The sequence below is a fragment of the Hylobates moloch genome, unplaced genomic scaffold (assembly GCF_009828535.3).
Source record: "Hylobates moloch isolate HMO894 unplaced genomic scaffold, HMol_V3 SCAFFOLD_3, whole genome shotgun sequence".
Lineage (NCBI taxonomy): Eukaryota > Metazoa > Chordata > Mammalia > Primates > Hylobatidae > Hylobates > Hylobates moloch.
The window spans coordinates 108,554,279-108,570,310 of record NW_026652278.1 but is presented as its reverse complement, the minus strand read 5'-3'; the positions used below and the strand labels follow the sequence as shown (position 1 = coordinate 108,570,310).

At 35.7% G+C, this 16,032-nt stretch overlaps 1 long non-coding RNA gene across 1 annotated transcript in view; it reads left to right on the top strand.

Annotated features, from left to right (window-relative positions):
• LOC131382966 (uncharacterized) overlaps positions 1–15,221 on the top strand; it is a 54,085-nt gene extending 38,864 nt beyond the window's left edge. The window contains exons 3-4 of the long non-coding RNA XR_009212602.1: positions 14,563–14,637; positions 15,063–15,221. This is a non-coding gene — a long non-coding RNA (uncharacterized LOC131382966). The remainder of the gene's footprint in view (positions 1–14,562; positions 14,638–15,062) is intronic.
• Positions 15,222–16,032: the final 811 nt, after the last annotated feature.

The window sequence follows — 16,032 nt, the reverse complement described above, 5'->3', positions numbered from 1 at the left end:
GAGACATTTTTTTCTTAATCATCTTCTGTCAAATAAACTCCTACATAAATTGTTACATACGCTGAGCCATAATCAACTTTTTTTTTTGGAGGCAGGGAAATGGAGTCTCGCTCTGTCACCCAGCATGGTGTGCAGTGGCATAATCTTGGCTCACCGTAACCTCTGCCTGCTGGGTTCAAGCAATTGTCCTGCCTCAGCCTCCTGAGTAGCTGGGATTACAGGTGGCCACCACCACGCCCAGCTAATTTTTGTATTTTTAGTAGAGACAGGGTTTCACCGTGTTGGCCAGGCTGGTCTCCGGTCTCAAACTCCTGACCTCAGGTGATCTGCCCACCTGGACCTCCCAAAGTGCTGGGATTACAGGTGAGAGCCACTGCACCAGCCTCAACTTTCTTGATATTACCTACTACACCTGCTTGATAGCTTGGTTTTGCCTGATGCTCCATTAGAATCCATGAAGGCAGTGACCATATTTTTTAAATTCACCACCATACTCTAGTGACCAGCACCTTGTTTGACCTTGTTTGACGTATAGTGGGTTATTAATTAATCTTTCTTAACCATGACTCACACAGATTATTCTTAATGCCAGTGATTAAAATATTCAAACAGAAAAGAAACTTGAAATAATATTGATTCCCATAAACTCTGAATCCTGTGATTCTGTGAGTGCTAATTCCTACTGTGTGTTAGTGGATAAGCTACTTTTTCTCTTTAGCATAAGCTTTCTCATTTGTAAAATAAAGCTAATAAGTATTTTATAGGATTTTAGTGAATAAAATAATTGAATAAATTTAAAACCTTACAACAGTCCTCAGAACATCAATGCTTAATAAAAGATAGTGATTAATGTTACAGTAGGTAGCTAGTCAGGTATGAACAGGGTAGGAGAGGGCTCTCCCTTCACCACCACCCCTCACACACCAGGAGTATTGGGCGACCATCAGGTGATGGTCAGGCAGTTGTTAACTGTTTCTCTAAAGTAATAATTGGTCACAGCCAGCACTAGGGAAAGGCAGTCTACTAATAGATACAGATAGAAAACTCATGAAATTGATCAGAAGCTTCCCAATAAGATCTCAGGGGTGGGGAGAAGTAGTGCAAGATCCTGGAAGTTTGTCAATGTATAAAACCCCAAGTCAAGAGGTCAAGCGGCACACTTGGTTTCAAGTCATCCGCCTGGCCCTCTTCCAAGTGTACTTTCCCTCCTTTCTTTCTTTTCCTTCCTTCCTTTCTTTCTTTTCCTTCCTGTTCTAAACCTTTTTAATAAACTTCCACTCCTGCTCTGAAACTTGCCTCAGTCTATTTTTCTGCCTTATGCCTGTCAGTCAAATTATTTCTTTTTTTTATTTTTTTATTATACTTTAAGTTTTAGGGTCCATGTGCACAACGTGCAGGTTTGTTACATATGTATAAATGTGCCACGTTGGTGTGCTGCACCCATTAACTCATCATTTAACATTAGGTGTATCTCCTAATGCTATCCCTCCCCCCTCCCCCCTCCCCCCACCCTGGAAACCATCATTCTCAGCAAACTATCACAAGGATAAACAATCAAATTCTTTCTTCTAAGGAGGCAAGAATTAAGGTTCCTGCAGACCCATATGGATTCACCACCATGTGACTCCGATACTTTCCACCAGTAATGATTGTTAATTTTCTATAAAAATTAAACAGTAATAATCACAAAAGAAACACTATACTTAAAATAGCCTCTGCTATTTTATAACATTTCTTTCAAGAGTTTCAAAGCATCATGAAAACATAATTAGATGCATTTCTATAAGCATCTCACAATTTCTATAGCATAGTTAATAGTCTATGGCTTTTTTTAACAGTTGAAGTCAAAGACATAATAAGGGTAATTATCTTTCGCAAGGTCAAAAAATATAGCTTTCAGAGTATGGTTTAGGAAGAACTGAGCTGCTTAAGAAAACTCATGTTTACACTGCACTTAGTGTTCATTAGATTTCCATTCAGTGTGAACACTGTATAGATAAACAGTTTGCAGATAAACTCATAATATTGCAAAGGACCTTAGAAAACGTGTCTCGTGTTACAAAAAGAGAACTAAGTAGAAAAAAAAGTCAGAAACCATAATTTGACTATCACAAATTGCCATTCATAGAACTGTTCTCCTTTGCTCACTTTATTCTATAATAATAGGCCCAAATTCCCAACATCATTCTGTGAGGTGTTAGTAATTTGCATACATCATTTCCTGTCATCAAGTCCAGTGTTTTTTCCCCAGCACTCTATTGATTCAAGTTTATTTCAATCATCACAGCATTCTTTGTTAAGCATCAAATACATCCCCCCACATGGGGCAAGTGAGGTGAATGTATTTCACTGTCTTTTCTGTTCAGACCCTATTTAGGGCACTGTGATATATCCTAATTAACCCACTATAAGAACATCATTAACAAAGGAATGTACCCAGAAGATAGCAAACAGAACATTAAAATACATGACATGGTACCATAATAGAAAAATTGGAAGGTGTTAAGAGCCACAAATGTGGTCAAAAGAAAGTTTACATCATATGTCATTAGCTATTACTGAATAACTGAAGCACTCTAATTAAATTAAAAAAAATTAAACTTGGGATTTGTGCCCACTGGTCGCTAACGTTTTTTTCGTTCTATACTTTAGCGCAACTGAAATCATTTCTTTAAAATTTTATAGTTTTTATTTCTCTGAGTCAGTTGTTCTCAAAATTATCTGTGCATTGGAATCACCTGAGGATCATTAAAAAGTTATGCCTAGATCTCATCCACAGAGCTTCTGATTTAATTTATGTTAGTTGATGTCTGCAGTGGGATTTTTTAAAACTTCTCCAGCTAATTCTCATGTGCAGCCAAAGTTGAGACTCATAGTTTATGAGTCAATGTTTTAATTCTACACTTTTCCACCTTCACTGATCTAATTACAACTGTTTATCTATATTTCAGCTGAATTGTCACTTTCTCAGACAAACTTAACTTGATATCCCTAGGTATCCTTAATTTATACCCCTATGCTATGCTGATATGTTTCTGGATTAAACCACTCTTGAAATTTTTCTGACAGATATATTTAATGTTTCTCTTTTCTGCCAGAAAGATTTTAAGAGCAGGGAGTTATTTGTCTGTGTTTTCATTTTAGTGTTTTTAGCTCTTTTTCATTTCAAGCATATAATAGGCCCTCAATAAATAAAAGCTCAGACCAAGAAATTAAGGTTTCAATAATAATAGGTTCAATATTAATGTAGAATACTATAACTAAATTATCCATAATCTATTGAATACTTATGACATAGCAAGGGATTTACAAGCACTAGATGTAATTCTCAACAACCTTCCCAGATGTGATACAAATAACACACTAAACAGGTTAATAAAATTTCCCATGATCACAAAGTAAGAAGTAGTAGAGCCCAGTTTAATTCTAAATTTGGATTGACATTAACACTTGTGTATTTTCTACTATACATTATATACTATATCACAATAACATAAGAAAAACTACTCCAAAGAAAAGGTCCGCAACTCCTGGGCCATGGACTGATACTGGTCCATGGCCTGTTAGAAACCAGGTTGCTCAGAAGGAGGTGAGTGGCAGGCGAGCAAGCATAACTGCCTGAGCTTCGCCTCCTGTCAGATCAGCAACTGCGTGATAGGATCTCAAACCCTATTATGAACTGTACATGTGAGGGCTCTAGGTTGTGCACTCCTTATGAGAATCTAATGCCTGATAATCTGAGGTGGAACAGTTTCATCCCGAAACCATACCCTGCCCCAACATCCATCGAAAAATGTGCTTAATGGAAAGAACTTCAACACAAATAGTGTATGCCATCATGTTAACATGAAATTGAATTTTTTAAAAGATTCATCTAATACCTTCTGATCCATCTGTGTAGTGCGCAATGGTATGTAATTTACAGGGACAGCTATGGTATCTTCACTATAAAGCATTTTAGTGAAAATTTTAATATAAAATTTAGAGATAATAAATAATAATACTTTTTTGTACAATTTGTATAAACTGTTTAGAACAGATAGTGGACTATCTCTTGATTTTCTTTTGAAGTATCGATATCAATGGTTCTTCAAGAAAAGACAAGCGATCTTCTGCTAGGCATGGATATCCAGAATACACATAAATTATTATAGTGTGTCTATATTAAAGGCTTTTCTCAGCCAAGAATTTTATATTTATTTTTTCATTTTTCCACAAACATAGACTTTTAAACTCATGGTAGTTTAAAATATTTAATGCTTAAAATATTTTTTCCTCACAAACATACAGGGTGAATGATACATATATTTACAATAGCCTCCTGCAGAGATGTTTTCATTTCCCAGAGGATTATTTTAAACATTGGAAACAGAATCCTTGCATTTCTAGGATGTAAAAATATATTACGACCTAAGAAAAATGAATGTTTATCAGCATTTTTTTCCCCTGCAGAGAATATTTGGCTGGCAAAATGACCTTTATATATGGATGTATTATTCTGTCTTTAAAAAAAAAACACTCAAGTTTAGACAGTCTTTATTACATTGATTGTTATACATTTTTTCAGGTCATAGCTGAGTGTGGTTATTGCATTATTATTTTTCATTTGGAATTTAAAGATTTTCTGCCAGTAACTTTACAGGCCAATTTAAAAAAAGAAAGAGTGGTTGTAATCACTTGATTTATATATCTTCTAAAAGATAGTGCCACAATGGGAACTTTTCATCAGACTGTCAGGTCTATAGAGCTTTTATGTTGTTGCCATTTTTGACTTTAAGGTATGTTAGAGATTCTTGATCAGGATTTTTTTTTTTATTTTAGACATTCACATTATTTATATGGGTAAAAATCTATCCATAATAAATTGGTTGTTCAATATTCAACACTGAGATTTTAGAGTAGATTTCACCACATTCAGTATTGCTTTTATGAGAAATTGTCAAAGTTTTGTTGCCATATTTCCCTTTAAGCTCAGGGGAGTTTGACAGAAAACAAGAACCATCATACTTATAAAGAACCACATGTAACCGCAATGTGCTGTTGACTTCAAGCAATCTGTGAGCACTATTTCTCTTTATTATTGAAACAAATCGATTTGAAGATATATATTGTATACAAGACAAAATTATTTGGGATATAAAAATTTAAACTCATTAGTCTAACTGCCAATTCTTCCACTATAATTTTTCTAGAAATGGGCTGTTAAGGATGTTATTCATTGGGATAAACTTCATCTAAAATTAAATATTTTTACTTGGGCACTGAATTTTATATTAGCATATATGGTTCACTCTGTACAATAACCAATTCAATACCTGCTCTGTTTCAACTCAATCAGGAATTTTTGAATAAGCCCAACTAATTGAATATATAACTAGGAATACATAAATTATGATTTCAGCTCTGCTTCTAAATACCTAAAGTACTTTGTGAAGAGAATTTAGCAATTTTAACTATAAATTCCTGTTATTTTGATAATTAAGCTTTAAAGTCTCTTAGAAACAAATATGTACATTCGTGAAAATGAACATACTACATCCCATTAAATTAGTCTTTGTTCATAGATTCTTGAGTTTACTCCTCTGAAAAAGTTGGTCAGCCAATTTAATACAGTATTTAATTTACTAGATCCCTTCCTGAATACTTTTTAATGTCAATTCAATGCCAATCCTATTCTATTCTAAATTCCTGGGCTTCAAACCTCTCTCTGCTTATAGCTAAGACTCTGGTGTCAGTGATTGTTATTGTCCTAAGAAGTTGTGTTTCAGCTCTATAGTAGACAATAAAGCATTATTTATTAAACTTGTATTTTGGAAAATGTGTTTTTTTTTTTTTTTTAGTGCTTCAAATAAATCTTCACCAAAATTGAAAAATAAATATTATTATTCCCAATTTACATGCATCATAACTAATTTCAAATATTCAATTTTGGAGTTCTACTATAGACAATACAAATTTTTGAGTTTATTAATCTTTTTCTATTACAGATTTCTACTACCCACTTCTTCTAGGTTTATTTTCATACAATTTATTGACATCTTCTAGTGTGCATTCATAGTTTAGACTCTGCACTAGCTGTTCAAATACACTGGTTTATTTATTTAATTTACCCCAATTTTTTTTTTTTGAGACGGAGTCTCCCTCTGTCGCCCCGGCTGGAGTGCAGTGGCGCCATCATGGCTCACTGCAAGCTCCGCCTCCCGGGTTCATGCCATTCTCCTGCCTCAGCCTTCCAAGTAGCTGGGACTACAGGTGCCCGCCACCACGCCCGGCTAATTTTTTTTGTATTTTATAGTAGAGACGGGGTTTCACCTTGTTAGCCAGGATGGTGTGCTTTCAAGTAGTACACAAGGCACTACCTCTTCTGTTACGAAGTTTCAAACTCAGCTGGGAGCGGTGGCTCACGCTTGTAATCCCAGCACTTTGGAAGGCCGAGGCAGGCAGATCATGAGGTCAGGAAATCGAGACCACGGTGAAACCCCATCTCTACTAAAAATATAAAAAATTAGCCGGGCGTGGTGGCGGGTCCCTGTAGTCCCAGCTACTCGGAGAGGCTGAGGCAGGAGAATGGCGTGAACACGGGAGGCAGAGCTTGTAGTGAGCGGAGATGGCGCCACTGCACTCCAGCCTGGGCGACAGAGCGAGACTCCGTCTCAGAAAAAAAAAAAAAAATTGGAGGAAGATAATGTGTTTTTTTTATTTCTCTAAGGCTTTAAGTGTACTCTGATTGTTACCTGAAATGCCTGCATTTTCTCCTAAATACATTTTAATTGGTTTTATATAATTTCAAATATTCAAGTACCTGCTAAATATTTTTTAAATTGTCAACAAAATATGTATGCCCATAATATTATATTGATTTTTATATATATGTAATATTTTAAATCTTTTCTTGCTAGATGTATTCTGATATTTTTAAGTGTAAGATTTAGTTACTTCTATATCCTATTTGAATCTTGCTTCAGGTGATTTTGTTGTTTCACCTCACTTATTAAGAAAATTCTTGTGGCCAGGCGCGGTGGCTCGCGCCTGTAATCCCAGCACTTTGTGAGGCAAGGCGGGCGGATCATGAGGTCAGGAGATCGAGACCATCCTGGCTAACACTGTAAAACCTCATCTCTACTAAAAGTACAAAAAAATAAAAAATAAAAATTAGCTGGACTTGGTGGCGGATGCCTGTAGTTCCAGCTACTTGGGAGGCTGAGGCCGGAGAATGCCGTGAACCCAGGAGGCATAGCTTGCATTGAGCCAAGATCGCGCCACTGCAGTCCAGCCTGGGCAGCAGAGTGAGACTCTTATCTCAAAAAAGGAAGGAAGGAAGGGAGGGAGGGAAGGAAAATGCTTGTATAAAATGCAAGTTTTGAAATGTTAATAGATTTGCCTTTGTATTTGGTGACTTGACGTTTTTTGGCATTTTAAGTTTTTATTACGTGATTTACTTTTTAAAAACTACAGAGTACCCAATAATAATATTTCAATGGTAGTTTCTTTTCTTTCCCCTGACGTATGTCATTATCCTCAAAATTACTATATTCAGGTTTAAAATGGCAGCTATATGGGCCAGGCGCGGTGGCTCACGCCTGTAATCCCAGCACTTTGGGAGACCGAGGTGGGCAGATCACGAGGTCAGGAGATCGAGACCATCCTGGCTAACACGGTGAAACCCCGTCTCTACGAAAAATACAAAAAATTAGCCGGGCGTGGTGGCGGGCGCCTGTAGTCCCAGCTACTCAGAGGCTGAGGCAAGAGAATGGACTGAACCCAGGAGGCGGAGTTTGCAGTGAGCGGAGATGGCACCACTGCACTCCAGCCTGGGTGACAGAGCAAGACTCCGTCTCAAAAAAATAAAAAATAAAATAAAATAATAAATAAAAATAAAAAAATGGCAACTATATGACAATGCCAGATAGATTCTCTCTCAGTATTCCACTACATTATCCCATGAAGCCATACACAGTGTTCAAATACATAATGATTCTGAATCTGAAATTGAAGAGTCAGGTGAATTTTTGCTCGGCTATGGAATGAAAGGCATGAGCAAAATTCTGTCAATTTTTAGGTTAGTATATCTGTAGGGGTATGTTAAGAGAGGGAAAGTAATTTCCTGTAAAGATTATCATACCATGAGCTTTTACTCTTACCCTAGTGAATAAACAAAGTAATAAACACCAAAAAAGGAAAGAATCAAACACCAATCATGAGCAACACTCAAAGAACAATAGTGAAAATCAAGGAAGGCTGACTACTTTATCCTTTTTAATAACCCAACAAAATTGTTACTATCTTTTGAAAATTTCAGAGTTCTAAGTTGACACAAGAAAATGATAGGTATTACTCTCAAAGGGTCTTTCAACAAAATCTGTTACTTTCTCATATGATATAAATTATAGTCAGAAATTACTTTTTTTCTCTTTTTTTTTTTTTTTTTTTGAGACAGAGTCTTGCTCTGTCGCCCAGGCTGGAGTGCAGTGGCGCCATGAGAGCTCTTTTTTCGAAAATTTTGAAAAGCTATAGCTGCACTCTTCTTTTAAGAGAGGTTCCAAACTTTGTAGCTATGACCTCACTACTGATTCTGTTCCTGCAGGTTACTGGCTTCACTTTTTTTATACCCATGTTGACTGCCTATAGTGATAAACATTTTTTTTCTATTTTCGGGCCCTGTGTATTAGGAATCTCTCATTTTCTGATCATGTATAGCAATATGTTGTGCAATATGTAAAAACTAAAGACACCTTAAACTTTGTTTTCCTTACTTTGTGCTACCATATAATTATCTAAATAAGCTACTAGTTTGTGACCATGTTGCTTAAACTATCTTGGCCCCACTCCCCTATCTAAAATGGAGTGATGGAACAGTGAATTCTTAATTAAAAATTATTTTTCTCCCTGTGTTTCAACTCCACTCTTTATTTGGCATACTTTACTCATATAGCTGCTTTTTTCCTCTAAGTGAAAGAGCTAATATTGGGACCAGAATATACCCCCTCTTCAAAAACTCTTGAATTTTAGCAATTTCACATAGTTATTTTGATAGAAAACAAGTGGGATAAATTTGAACTTTTCTTTTGCATGCACATTGTGCCCCCCTAAACATTATGTGGACTAAATAACTATTTTCTGAGCTAGAGGAAACAAAGAGTTATAATATTAACATGGGGTTCTTTGGTGCCACTTTGCCAACTGGAATTCTCCATGGCTGGCAGTGCCTCTGCCCAGGCTTTGCTCAAGCCAGCTGCGCTCACTCCACCCACTCAGGCTGGCATACTGTGCTCTGCTGCTCGCAATATCAGCCAGGATTCTGTGCCTGCAGTGGCTTTGCACTCAACCTGCAGCTAGTCCAGGTGTGTTGCGACTGGCTTCTGCCTTGGGTCCCAGTGTGTGGATGAGGGGGATGCTGCGTCACCCAGAAACTTAGAGATGCCAGCAACTGCCGAGCTTTAAGGAGCGTTAACACCTTTTGTGTGAGAAGTACAGAGGTCTGAGCCCCCAGGAAGTATCACATCTCATTCAGTTCCACTGCCCACAGCTTGGCCAGTGAGAGCATGTGGCACTCAACAGCTTTTTCTCCCCTGTTAAACAAGAGCCGGAGGGAAGGTAATAGTGTTACAGCTCAGCGGGTTCTGGGTTCTTGCCCCTGACCATGAAGAATGAGGTACATGAACACCAGAGAGTGACCAAGGCAGAGAAGATATTTATCGAGTGACAGAAAAGCTTTCAACGTAAGAGGGGACCTGGAGTGGGTATCCTTCTGTTTGAGAGGGGGCCCAAAAACAGGTAGCCATCTGTGAGGCTGAGTCTGGGATTTTTATGGGCTCATAATGGGTAAGTGTGTGCTGAATTGTCGGCCTGGAAAAAGCACCGTTCAATTGGCTAAAAGGCATTGAGGGAGTTCTCACTCCAGTCATGGACTCCATCTGGAACTGGCAGCTCAGCTTTCAGTCTTTAAATTGTCTTTGGCTTGAAGGTCAGGTTTCACTGGAGACCCATCCCTGTCTGTCTCAGAATTCATCTGTCTCCTGCTGCTATCAATAGGCTACGAGATATTTTGATTCAGTGATGAGGACTCTGTGCCCAGTCCTACCTAGAGGTCTAGACCTGGATGGGGAGAAAAATTAACTTCCAGGTAAGGTCAGTAATCCAAACGCTGAGAAGAAATATACTAACCTCCAAGGTGAGATTTTGAAGGTAAATATTTTCTGTGCATGTATTCATAATAGGATAGGGTCCATAGAGTACAAGTGGTGGCATCATGGGTCTAAGCAGAGAGAGTCATAGTGCTAATTTTTATCCCCATTTTCCTGTATTTTGAGAGAGTCTTAAGGGAAGATCCAAATTTTCACATATGCCAGAGAGGAATAAAAAATGATTGGAAAAAACCAGCAGATTTGTGGACACTTTGTTGTCTGAAAGAAGACAATTTAGTTTGCCCAGACCAGTGACTGGACAAAAGAGTCACTGGAGTAGTACTCCAGGAAATCTAGGTGGATAAAATCAGAATGAGAAAGATATTGCTTATATCTCAGTAGGTGCATGGTGATGAGTTGACAGAGGCTAGGTATCTATTCCTGATGACATGGTGATGCATAAACCTTACAAATAAAATGCTTCCAGAGGCTGAAGACCACATATATTATTATTCAAACACAGGAACATTTAAGAGTAAGAAGGGGGAATAATAATTATTATTCCAGACAACAGGCTTAAAATAGAAACTGTTCTAGAACCACCACCAAACACATGCCTGTGATCATTGACGACAGAGAGGAAACAACGGTTCTTCCTGAAAGGACTAAATGTAAATCTTAAATGGCAAAGCCAGATTTGATTAAGAACTTGTCTTCTGACCTTTGGGGAAATTACTAGATATGGTGTTTAAATTTATATATAGAAAAGTGAAAATATAGTGTTAGTATTCAGAAATTATTTGAAAAAATATGCAATAAAAATTAAGCATGAGAAAATTCTAATATATATCTGATATCTACATATTTTTGATATGCACATATAGTTCTGATAGAAACACACATACATATAGAATTCTGATATACACATGCACATACACATTATACGTGTATAATTCTGAAATATATGTACACATGATTGAGATACACAAACCCATGCATAAATAATTCTGATACACACACAGGCCCAAATTTAATCTAACATCTAGATTAGTACCGCTGATATGACAAAACTCTGAAATAAATAATAGCCTCAAATTTGATTATAAATTGAATGAGAAGGGATTATTGTAGAATCTTTTTAAGAACAAACGGATATTTTAATAAACAGGCTACTTAATGTAATTAAATTCCAATTAAAATGTAGGCATGGTCCTTCAGAGTGTAAATTATATCTCCACAATGGAGCCTATGTTAAACATGCAATATAAAGACTGAGAGCATAGCAAATGTAAAAAGATACAGTCACACACACATTGTAATTTTAAAATGACTTGCTAAACAAGATAAAAGTTTAAAAACAATTCAGAAAGTCTTTGCCTTAATTTTAGCTTTTAAAAAATAGTTTTGTATTAAAACTTAGAGATTTATTTTACTTAGAAAAAAAGTGCCCCTTTTTATTTTTTACTTGAAACAAAGTATCATCTATTTCATATACACATATTTATGCAGGTAATCATATTCACCCTACATGAAAAAGATTTTTTCTCCTTTAATGGACATAAGACTCTTAATAAACAAAATGTTTAGAAGCCATCCTCTATGGCCCTGGTCCCCAACCTTTTTGGCACCAGGGACCCGTTCTGTGGAAAACAATTTTTCCACAGATAGGGTGTGGTGGGCAATGATATCAGGATGAAACTTTTCCACCTCAAATCATCAGGCATTAGTTAGATTCTCATAAGGTGTGGGCAACCTACATCCCTCGCATGTGCTGTTTACAATAGAATTCAGGCCCCTATAAGAATCTAATGCACCTGCTGATCTGATAGGATCAGAGCTCAGGCAGAGCTCAGGCGGTAATGCTCACTTGCCTGCTGTTCACTTCCTGCTTGTGTGGCCCACCTCCTAACAGGCCGTGGACCGGTATACATCTATGGCCTGGGGGTTGCAGACCCCTGCCCTACTTCCTATGGGTAAGAAAAGACCACACGTGTTTGCTTCCCAATACCTCTGCATTGATTAAGAAACTTAAAGGAATTTTCAGTGTGCTGTAGTGTTAGTACTACTTTTGGTAGTAGTAGAACCAATAATGAAAGAATAGGGAATATGATGCTAAGACTTGCAGTAACATTTTATCCTTGGTAAATTAAAGCCAAATCAATATAGCTCTGGAGTTTAGGTATGAAAAGGAAGGAAAAGTCCTGGCAGAGATAAAGTCTGAGAATGACTTGAATTCAGATTTACCATATATATGTATCTATGCTCATAATCATTTTTATAGCTTGTCATTTCAAAATTTTATTGATCTTTTTCAATGAGCCAGATGTTTTAATTTCCTGTTTTATATATTTAGTTCTACTGTTAAATATTCTTTCATTTATTTTCTTTCATTTTTTAGATTTATTTTGTTTTTTTTCTGCTGCTTAAATTAGAATCATGTTGGAATTGTAGATATTTGTAATTTTCTAATATAAATATTTCAAGTGTTAAATTTGTTTCTGAGCACTGCTTTTCTGCATCCTGTTCATCATCTGTTTTCTTTTCTTTTTTATTTTTTTCTATTTTTGAGACAAAGTTTTGTTCTTGATGCCCAGGCTGGAGTGCAATGGCGTGATCTCAGCTCACTGCAAACTCCGCCTCCAGGGTTCAAGCAATTCTCCTGCCTCAGCCTCCCGAGTAGCTGGGATTACAGGCATGTGCCGCCATGCGGGGCTAATTTTGTATTTTTAGTAGAGATGGGGTTTCTCCACGTTGGTCAGGCTGGTCTCAAACTCCCGACCTCAGGTGATCCATCCACCTCGGTCTCCCAAAGTGCTGGGATTATAGGCATGAGCCACCGCACCCAGCGTCTGTTTTATTTTCATAATCTTTCAGTGCAAACTATTGCCTATTTTCTTGTAACTTTTTATTTTGACCTTGGGTTATTAACAAATGTGTTATACACTTCCCAAAAGTCTAGAATGTTCTATGTATCTTATTGATTTCTAACTTAATTTCATTCTCAGAGAACATATACTCTGGAACAAATAACATAGTCATTTAAAATCTTACGTATTTATATTGAGAATCCTTTTACGACCAAGGGTATGGCCTATTTTTGTGTAAATGATGCATATTGTATATATTTGGTATAGCTTTATAGCTGTCACTTGGCCCTACATGGTTTAAAATATTAAATATTATTTTCACTGATTTTTATTGCTAGGTGTTATGTCAGTTGCTGAAATGAAACATATTTATTTCTTATTCTTATAAGCTAAAGTTTTAAAATTTATCTTAAAGCCCAAATAATACACAGAAGCTTCTATTTATGTTTCTGATAAGTTGACCATCTCTTCATTATTCAACATTTATCTTTGTTAATATGTTTCTATATTTATTGTGTGTAGTCCTCCATTCATTTATCCTCAGCTTAAGTCTTTTAGGAAGCATATAGTGGTGTCTTTTCTCATCTTATAAATCTTGAAGCCTCCGTACTTTGTTTCACTTACTTTTAAGACAATTAATGATATGGTTGGATATATTTGTACTGTTTTCTGTTTATTGATTATTCCAATTTTTTCCTGTTTCTCCTTTTTTACTTTTTTTGTGTTTATTAGAATTTGGAAGGTAATTAGTAGGTAAGCTTTTTAGCTAAATCTCTTCAAATGATATTATATGATTTCTCTAAGAATATCACATTCTTTTACTTTTCACAGTCTACTAAGATTCAGTAATGCTCCACTTTACATGAAATTTGAGGATCTTACAACTGTGTATGACCACACTCCTATCTTTAATGCCATATCTATCTATATGTACACACATATTACATCTATGTTATCAACCAACACACAATGTTACAATGTTGAGTTTAAAGAGAAATTTGTAAGTTTGTTTTTCAAGTCTGAGGAGTTTTCAGGCTTTATCTATTAAAATATAATTTTTCCATTCTCTCTTCTCCTTCTGGGACTACCAATTATGCATGTTAGCTTTTTTAATAATGTCTGGCAATTTTTCAGTATGTGTTAATTTTTTTAATTATCTTTTAGATTGAATAATATTTATCAGCCTTTAATATCTCTACCTTTTATCTCTAATTTGCTATTGAACCAATCCGATGAATTTCACATTTCAGGTATAGTATTTTTCAGTTTAAAAGTTTATGTTTGGTTCTTTTATGAACGGTTTTTTTTATGTTTAGATTTCTTCTCCACTCATTCTACATAAACATAGCTTCCCTTATTTTTGAACATGTGTTCAACTAGTTATAATGATATATTGCTTTTCAAAATTGTTATTGATTGCAACATTTGGTTCATCTTACTGTTAGCCTCCATTTGTTACTTGTTCTGTTGTATAGGCATTGTGTATACTCTCTGAAGGATGAATGAGTAAAAAGAATTAAAAATGAAAAACTCATGCTCAAAATGTAATTCTTTTTTTTTTTTTGAGATAGAGTTTCGCTCTTGTTACCCAGGCTGGAATGCAATGGCGTGAACCCAGTATGCGTGCCATGAAATTAATTGTACAGGTATGTAAATTTTATACATAGGCATACTCCCTAATGGTTAGTTTGAAAATAAATGGATAAGGTTTTTCTTATGTGTTTCTTATCATACCTTAGCCATTTTGAATGTTACTTTGTAGATTATTAGTTCTCTATAATTCTCTGAAAAGTGTTGATTTTGTTTTGCTTAGCAGGGAGTTAGCTTGAATTTATTCCAACTTCAAATTTTGTTACTCTTTAAATAAGCAAAAGCTGAGCTGTCTGCTCTGCTAATATTCTTAGTTTGGCCACTTGTAAATTGCCCACAAATGCATAGGTGCCAGCTATATAATGTGGAAGAATGTGTATTTATAATTAAGTTTCTCCTCTCTGGCTCCTTATTTTCTAGGAATTCTCTTTTTAATTTTCTTCATTTCTGTGTTCTCCCCCCAAATCAATCAATCTTCTAGGTCTTCAAGCCTCAACACAAAGAAAGGATAAATGTTGGAGGTGATGGAGATCCTAAATACCCTGATTTGATCATTACACAGTGTCTGCATGGATCAAAATATCACAGGCACCCCATAAATATGTATAATTATTATGGATCAATAAAAATAAATTTAAAACCCAAACACTAAATCGTAACTTTTAATCTGAGTTTTGATTCCCTTGCATGTCCCTGCCTGTGACCTGCCCTCAGGCAAAAATTATGAAATTGGAAAAAGCACACAGTGGAAATACTCTTCATGAGTATAACCTCCCAGTTTCTTCCTATTTTAAATTGCTTTACAGCACTTAAAGTAGTTGAATTTAATGTTGTTTGCAGAGTTTATGTTTGCTATCTATATAAGTATTGATCTATACATATTATTTATGTAGCATTAACATAAGTTGTCAAAACAAATATACTTATCAACAAAGAAGTCTTTGATAAGTATATTTGTTTTGGCAACCTGTGTTTGTAATACATAAATAAATAAACACCCTGGTAAATTAAACTATGGCCACAAAAGTTTTACCTAATAAATGCAATGATAGTTACATTTGGAAAACCAGCTAATATTATTTCTTACAATTAATGTGCCCCCAATTCCTCGCAAATAAAAGGAACAACAAACTCAGAATTGATACTATGCCTAAACTCCTGAATTTCACATTTATTTGCATTTTAGCCTAGCAATTTTTTTCAAATGTGTTTGATCTTTTATTGAAACGTTTCCCCACCTCACTTTGTTGTTTTCAAAAGAAACGTGGTCTGAATCACTTATTTCATCAAACTTCTGGAAATCATGACTTAAAATTTCTATTTTTTGTCTTGATTAACATTTATATATAGTTTTACATATCTTTTTTTTTTTTTTTTGCACATACTATCTCCTCAAATTTTCAAACTGTTGAGTTTTTCACAGATGAGAAAACTGAGACATGGCCAAAAAG